The sequence below is a fragment of the Furipterus horrens genome, unplaced genomic scaffold (genome assembly GCF_987537825.1).
Source record: "Furipterus horrens unplaced genomic scaffold, mFurHor1.1.pri manual_scaffold_17, whole genome shotgun sequence".
In the NCBI taxonomy this organism is placed as follows: domain Eukaryota; kingdom Metazoa; phylum Chordata; class Mammalia; order Chiroptera; family Furipteridae; genus Furipterus; species Furipterus horrens.
The window spans coordinates 12,947,482-12,955,893 of record NW_028327187.1 but is presented as its reverse complement, the minus strand read 5'-3'; positions in this window follow the sequence as shown (position 1 = coordinate 12,955,893).

Below are 8,412 nucleotides of genomic sequence, written 5' to 3'. Positions count from 1 at the left end.
ATGTGGGTATTCTTCTATCTAGTTTTTCCAGGGCTTCAAGAAATTACACCTGAGTCTGAAATTCCCCCAGAAGGAACCTCAAGAAGTTGAAATACCCCTGTAGAGAGGGAAAATGGCTATAGGGTAGTCAGCAGCCTGCTGGGTGTGCTCCTGTTGTGGAGGAGACTTGGAGGACAGACAGAGAGCAGAGAGTGGGTGAGAGCAGCTTTCAGATAAGGCAAATAGGGACAGGAACATGGGAACAGCGCAGGAGAAGAAACCCTGGCCCACACTTTCTAAGGTGATTGCTGGGGCCTCCACCCCAGCCCAGCACCTCTAGCTGCACAGGGAAGGATTGCTGGCAGATCAACTCAGTAGCCGGAAACTGAGGGGATGAAGCGTGAAGGCCAGGGAAGTGCAGAGGTGTGGCGACTACACTCCCGCCATGGGCGCCCTGTCCAGTGATATGCGGGAGGGACTCAATTAAAAGGTGTGCTGGCTTTCCCTTGGAGCCTGGATCTTCAGCTTAATTGTTGAGAAATCACATGTATGACCATTGGACATTGTCTGGAGTTGAGCATTGTGGCCGTGAACAGATGCAGGATGCTGCTTCCTAGCGACCTGTTGGTGCGGATCTCGGAAGAGACGCCAGCGGGTTGGCGCCTGCGGACAGTGGCTCCGCGTGCAGAGAGATTTTACAGCACCTGGAAGATTTTCCCTGAGAGGTTTGGGGGCTGAAACTCAGGCTGGGTCCACTGGCAGAGCTGAGAGTAAGCCAGGAGGGGTCCAGTTCTAAGAGGCATAAAACAACGTCTTTTTTGTTTTTGTTTTTTGTTTTTGTTCCTTCATTTGTTTTCTCTGACCCAGGAGGAATGGCTGGAGGTGTGGCGAGATTCTTAAGGGGAGCTCTCACGCGCACTTGCCCCAGGTTCTTGTGGGGGCACGAGGTGGAATGGAGACCCTGAGGACTGTGGGAGAAATCATTTGGACAGATCGCTCCTCTCCCATTGGCAACAGCCAGAGGGAAAGCAGTAGCCTCACCTGAAGAAAGTACTTGGCCTCGCCCCATGGTGCTTAAGCCTGACTGTGGATTTCAGAGTGACTAGAGCAAAAAGCAAAAGAGAGAGACCCTGGCAGGAGAGCACTGATAGTCAAGATTAGGCTGCTTAAATCCAAACTTGGACACAAACTGAAGTCAACAGGGTGCTTCCAGAAAGAGAAGAAAGTGGAAAAATACAGAAACTACAGAGAACAATTCCACTGTGACCTTCTATAAGAGTTGTCTCCTACATTATCCTTTTAATAGTCATTGTTTGTCCTCCCAGTCTATGCATTATAAGTAAATAGTCTTTATATTATAGTTTATTTTAAATCTCATATTTTGTTCCTCCTTTTTCTCAATTAATTTTACCATTTGATTTCCTCCTCTTATTTTTGTTTTAAATTCTATGTTTTCTCTTATTACCACTCGTTTCCAATCTGCACTCATTTTTTCTCACCTCTCCAGCCTCTTCTTTTTTCCATCATAAAAAACACTGTTTCCCCACCTTGATAAATCTATGACATTACTGCAACTTCATTCATAGATCTTCACTAATCTGGTATTTCAAGTCTCAGATCTTATTGTTCCCTTCTCCTAATCCATCTGTACCTTCCTCCAGTCCTTTCCTTCTTTCATTTTAAGTTTCAATTTTTCCCTCTCCTAGCCTAGTTTTCATTCCTCACTCTAAATATTTCTTCTCCCTCTTTCATCTCAGAATCACTTCCCTTTCCTACAAACATCTTTTAAGCTTCTCTTTCTTCCTTTTTTACATCTTACTTCCATCCCACCTATATTAATCTTAGCTCATAGGTTACTGTTAGTGCTGTGGTGAAAATTTTTCCCTAATTTGGGGCCTATTTTTTCTTTTTCTTTCTATTATTCATCTTCCTTCTCTTCTTATTCATCTTCCTTATTATTTTTCCTGTGTGTGTGTGTATGTTGGTTCTCTCACACACTATATATATATATATATATATATATATATATATATATATATATATATATATATATATAACAACTTCTGTTTAAACCGAATACTACATGTTTCCCCTCTCTTAATTCATTCTTCCTTCTTCTCTCCCTTTTTAATATATGATATAAATTTTACTTCCTTTCTCTCATTGCCTTGTCCATACTCACTACTATTATTGCTCCTTCCCCACCTCTCTCAAAAACCATTTTTCTATCAGTTAGTCAACTCTTATTTGTTTTTCCTTTCTTATAATAGTCTCAATTTAATTACATTCTTATTAATACTGGATCGTTAGCAGTTGACATGATGATTGAGGGTCAGGAATATCTTTGTGGGTGTGGGATTATTACCTGGGCAGGAGGCTTTGTTTTAGCAACAGCTTAACAAATGTTTACAAAAAAATAGGTGGAGTGACTCTCAGTCAGCTAGCTGGAGAGAAAAACCCACCAAAGAGCAATAAAACAACAAGTAAAATCAAAATTCTACCAGACAGCACAAATAAAAGGCATAAAGGGCATCCCAAAAGCAGCAAGTTCAGGAGATCAAGGAGTCTGCACCACTGAACTCCAGAGAACTCCTATCACATAAATTCACAACATGAAAGCAGGAAGTTAAAGCAGATCAATCTAAGAAGCAGAAACAGCAAGAAGAGCCACATAAAATGGGGAGACAAAGAAACAACACCCCACCTAAAGGAAAGAAGAAATTCCCAGAAGGAGGGATAGATGAAACAAAAGCAAGCAAACTATCAGACATGGAATTTAAAACAATGGTAATAAGAAGTTCAATGAACTCTACAAACTCAGAAAAAACTGCAACAAACTCCAGGGGAACTACAAGGAACTCCAGGGAAGCTTCAAGGAACTTACTGAGAACTACACCAGCATGAAAAATGACATAGAAACTATCAATAAAAGCCAGGAATAAATGAAGAATACAATTTCTGAACTGAATAACACAGTAGAAGGAAGCAAGAGCAGGCTAAATGAAGCAGAGGATCAGATAAGAGTTAGAGGACAATGTAGGAAAAAATTCCCAGACAGTGCAACAAAATGAGAAAAGACTGAAAGAGAGTGAAGAAGGTTTAAGAGAGCTGTAGGACAACATGAAACATAATAATATTCATATCATAGGGATACCAAGAGAAGGAGAGGAGCAAGTGATAGACAACCTGATTGAAAAAATAACAACAGAAAACTTCCCGAACATGAGGAGAGAAAAAGTCTCAAGTACAGGAGCACAGAAGACCCCAATGAAGATGAACCCAAAAAGGCCCACCCCAAGGCACATGATAATTAAAATGGAAACATTCAAAGACAAGGAGAAAATCCAAAAGGCAGCAAGAGAGAAACAGCAAATAACATACAAGGGAACTGCGATACGGCTATCAGCTGATTTTGCAACAGAAACACTACAAGCCAGAAAAAAATGGCAAAAAATATTTCAAGTAATGAAAAACAAAGACCTACAACCAAGACTACTCTACACAGCAAGGCTCTCTTTCAAAAGGAAGTTGTGAAATAAGGAGTTTCCCAGACAAAGGAAGATTAAACGAATACATCTTTACCAAACCAGCATTGCAAGATGCTAAAGGGAATGCTTTAAGAAGAAGAAGAAAGAGGGAGATGCTGGGTGGAGGGGAACAAAGGGGAAAAATTTGAAACTATTGTAACAATATAATCAATAAAATATACTTAAAAAAAGGAAGAAGAAAAGAGAGAGGAGAGGAACACAGGTACAAAGGGAAAAAGTCACAATGAATAAGTACCTATCAATAATAACCTTAAATATAAATGATCAAATGCTCCAATCAAAAGACATACGGTAGCGGAATGGATATGAAAATGCAACCCACATATATGCTGTCTACAAGAGACACACCTGAAAACAAAAGATCTATGCAGACTGAAAGTGAAGGGATGGAAAAAAGTATTTCAAACAAATGGAAATGAAAAAAAGCTGGGGTAGGAATACTTATATCAGACAAAACAGATTTCACAACAAAGGCCATAAAAAGAGACAAAGAAGGACATTTCATAATACTTAAGGGAACAATCCATCAAGAAGATATAACCCTGGTAAACATATACGCACCCAACATAGGAGCACCCAAATATATAAGGAAAATGTTAGAAGAGTACAAGAAGGATATAGACAGCAACACACTTGTAGTAGGGGACTTTAACACCCCATTATCAACAATAGACAGATCTTTGAAGCAAAGGAACACCAAGGACATTGAGGTATTGATCAACACTCTAGATCAAATGCACTTAATTGATATATATAGAACTTTTCACCCCAGAGAAGCAAAACATACATTCTTTTCAAGTGCACATAGAACATTTTCAAAGATAGACCACATGTTAGGACACAAAACAAGCCTCAACAAATTCAAGAAAATTGAAATTATATCAAGCATCTTCTTAGACCATAATGGCTTGAAACTGGAAACCAACCTCAAGGGAAAATCTCAAAAGCCCTCAAACTCATGGAGAATGAATAACATGCTATTAAATAATAAATGGGTTAACGAAGACATAGAAGAAGAAATAAAAAAGTTTCTGGAAAAAAATGATAATGAACACACACAGCTGAGAACCTGTGGGACACAGCGAAGGCAGTCCTGAGAGGAAAGTTCATAGCAATACAGGCCTACCTAAAAAGGATAAGAGAATCTCAAATAAAGGATCTAACCTGACACCTTCAAGAACTAGAGGAACAACAGCAAATAAAGCCCAGAGTGAGTAGAAGAAAGGACATTATCAAGATCAGAGCAGAATTAAATGACACAGAGACTAAACAAACAAGTCAAAAGGTCAATAAAACCAGGAGCTGGTTCTTTGGAAAGATAAACAAAATCAATAAGACTTTAACCAGGCTCATCTAGCAAATAAAGAGAGGACCTAAATAAACAAAATCAGAAATGAAAGAGAAGAAATCACAGCTGATACCACAGAAACACGAAGGATTGTAAGAAATTACTATGAACAACTGTATAAAAAGAAATATGACAACCTGGATGAAATGGACAAATTTCTGGAAACATATAATATTCCAAAACTGAATCAAGAAGAAACAGAAAGCCTGAATAGACTGATAAAAACTCGTGATATTGAAGCAGTAATTAAAAAACAAACAAACAAACAAAAAACTCCTGGCACACAGAAGCCCTGGACCAGATGGCTTCACAGGAGAATTTTACAAAACATTTAGAGAAGAACTAATTGCTGTCCTTCTCAAACTATTCCAAAAACTCCAAGAATAAAGAAGACACCTATACTCTTTCTATGAGACCAGTATTACCTAATTCCAAAACCAGGTCAAGGCACAACAAAGAAAGAAAACTACAGGCCAATATCACCGATGAATATGAATGCTAATATCCTGAACAAAATATTGGCAAACTGGGTCCAGCGACACATTAAAATGATCACACACCACGATCAAGTGGGATTCATCCCAGGGATGCAAGGATAGTTTAATATTTGCAAGTAAATAAACATAATACACCACATAAACAAAATGAAAGACAAAAATCACATAATCCTATCAATAAATACTGAAAAAGCATTTGTAAAGTACAACATCTATTTATGATAAAAACACTCAGAAAAGTGGGAATAGAGGGAGCATACCTCAACATAATAAAGCCTGAAGCCAACACCATACTCAATGGGTAAAAACTGAAAGCTTTCCCCCTAAGATCAGGAACAAGACAAGGACGTCTACTCTCTCCACTTCTATTTAACATAGTTTTGGAAGTTCTAGCCATAGCAATCAGACAGGAAAAAGAAATAAAATGCATACAAATTGGAAAAGAGAAAGTAAAACTGTCATTTTTTGTAGATGACATGATGGTGCACATAGAAAACCCTATAGACTCCACTAAAATACTACTTAACCTAATAAGTAAATTTGGCAAAAGAGCAGGGTACAAAGTCAATATTCAGAAATCAAAGGCATTTCTGTACACCAAAAATAAAATATCAGAGATAGAAACTAGAAAAAAAATCCTGTTTACTATAGCAACAAGAAAAATAAAGTTCTTAGGAATAAACTTAAGCAAGGAGGTAAAAGACCTGTACTCAGAAGACTACATAACACTGAAGAAAGAAATTAAAGAAGATATAAATAAATGGAAGTATATACCATGTTCATGAATGGGAAGAATCGACATCATTAAAATGTCCATATTACCCAAAGCAATTTATAGATTCAATGCAACCCCTATTAAAATACCAATGATATATTTCACAGACCTAGAACAAATTCTTCAAAAACGTATATGGAACAACAACAACAAAAAAGACCCCGAATAGCCACAGCAATTCTGAGACAGAAGAACACAGCAGGAGGAATCACAATACCTGATATCAAACTGTACTACAACACCACTGCAATCAAACAGTCTGGTGCTGGCATAAGAACAGACATATAGATCAATGGAACAGAATAGAGAGTCCAGAAATAAACCCAGGACTATGCGGTCAACTAATATTTGACAAAGGGGGAAGGAACACAAAATGGGGTGAAAAGAGCCTCTTCAAAAAATGGTGCTGGGAGGGACTTCCGGCCAAGATGGAGGCTTAGACGGACACGCTAGGTCTCCCTCTACAACTAGAGAGGAATACAACTAATTCAAAACAAAGGATAACTAGAAATTCCAGAAAATAAAACTACACGGAAGTCCAACATATGAAGTTATAAACCAGCGGTGCCATTTGGGCAGGTAAGAGTTAAAGAGGGCAGTGCTGTTTGCGGTCGCACCCGGAGCGGCGGGCGGCGAGGAATCCCGGCTGCGCAAGCCCCTGGCGGTGCGTGACCCCGGCGAGGAGTCCCGGCTATGCAAGCCCCTGGCGGTGCGCGACTCCGGCGCTGGGGAGAGCGGCCGCCGCATCGCCTTGAACAGTGAGGCCCAGGGGGACGGGAGGAAGGATCCCGGTCTCCTAGCTGAATAACTGTGTGAATCCATCTTGGACCCCCGCCCCCAAAGAAAGCACCACAGGGCTGCGAAATAGGTCGCGGACAGGCAGGCGCCGGTCGCTGATTTGTGACGCCAAACGGCGCCCGCCGGTTGCTGGGTCATTACGAGTACACAGGCACTGCCCCCGACAGCTGGCCCAAGAAAACAAAACGCATCTGTCAAAATGAGGCAGACAACTATAGAAACACCGGTGACACAACTCACCAGACAGCAGATAGAGAACCTGACAGATGAACAGATAAGAAACCTGTCAGAGGCTCAGTTCTGGGCCATTGTTATCAGGTGGCTTACAGAATTCGCAAAAGAGCAGGAAAAAGATAAGAAAGAAGCGAAAAAATTTCATAACAAAAGGAACAAAACCACATACGAGATAGAAGGTGAGAAAAAATCCAGAGTTCATTTCAACAAAGTGGAATATGGAAAAGGAACAAGCAGTCAACCAACGCAGCGAGAGGAAATGGGAAGCAACAATGAGAGGATCAGAAACCTCTGGGACAGCTATAAAAGGCCCAACATAAGAATCATTGGTTTGCCAGAGAATGAGGAAGATGAACTAGAACTTGAAAAATTGAGTGAAAATATAATAAAGGAGAACTTCCCAGACTTGGGGAAGGGAATAGACTTGCAGGTCCAGGAAGCAAGGAAAGTTCCCAAGAGACTGGACCCAGGGAGAACCACTCCAAGACACATTGTAATCAAAATGTCAAAAATTAAAGATAAAGAGAGAATCTTAAAAGCAGCAAGAGAGAAGAAAAGAATTATGTACAAAGGGGTCCCAATTAGACTATCAGCTGACTTCTCAAGGGAGACCCTACAGGCAAGAAGGGACTGGCAAGAAATATTCAAAGTAATGAAAATCCAAAACCTACAACCACGAATACTCTATCCAGCGAAATTGTCATTCAGAATAGAAGGACAGAGAAAGTGTTTCCAGGACAAAATAAAACTGAAAGAGTTCATTAGATCCAAACCACTGTTATATGAGATGTTAAAGGGACTGGTTTAAAAAAACAGAAGCTAGGGAGATGAAACAAAGGCAAACTAAATAGGCAACGAGAGGGAAAGAGGAACTGTGGGTACGGGAAGCATATTGGGGGGAGGTCAACAGGGAGGGGGAATGGGGAAAGGGAGGGAGATGATAAAGGAATTGGGGATCAAGGTAGGAGGGAATGGAATAGACGGAGAGAGGTTGGGAGGAACTGTATGCACAACTAATGGACATAATCTAAAAGGGGGGGACAACTGGAGGGAGGGGGGCCACCGGGTGGAGGGGAGCAGAGGGAAGGGAAATTGGCACAAATGTAATATTTTAATCAATAAAACACATTAAATCTGAAAAAAAAAAATGGTGCTGGGAGAACTGAACAGGGACACGCAAAAAATGAAACTAGACCACCAACTTACACCGCACACCAGAATAAACTCGAGATG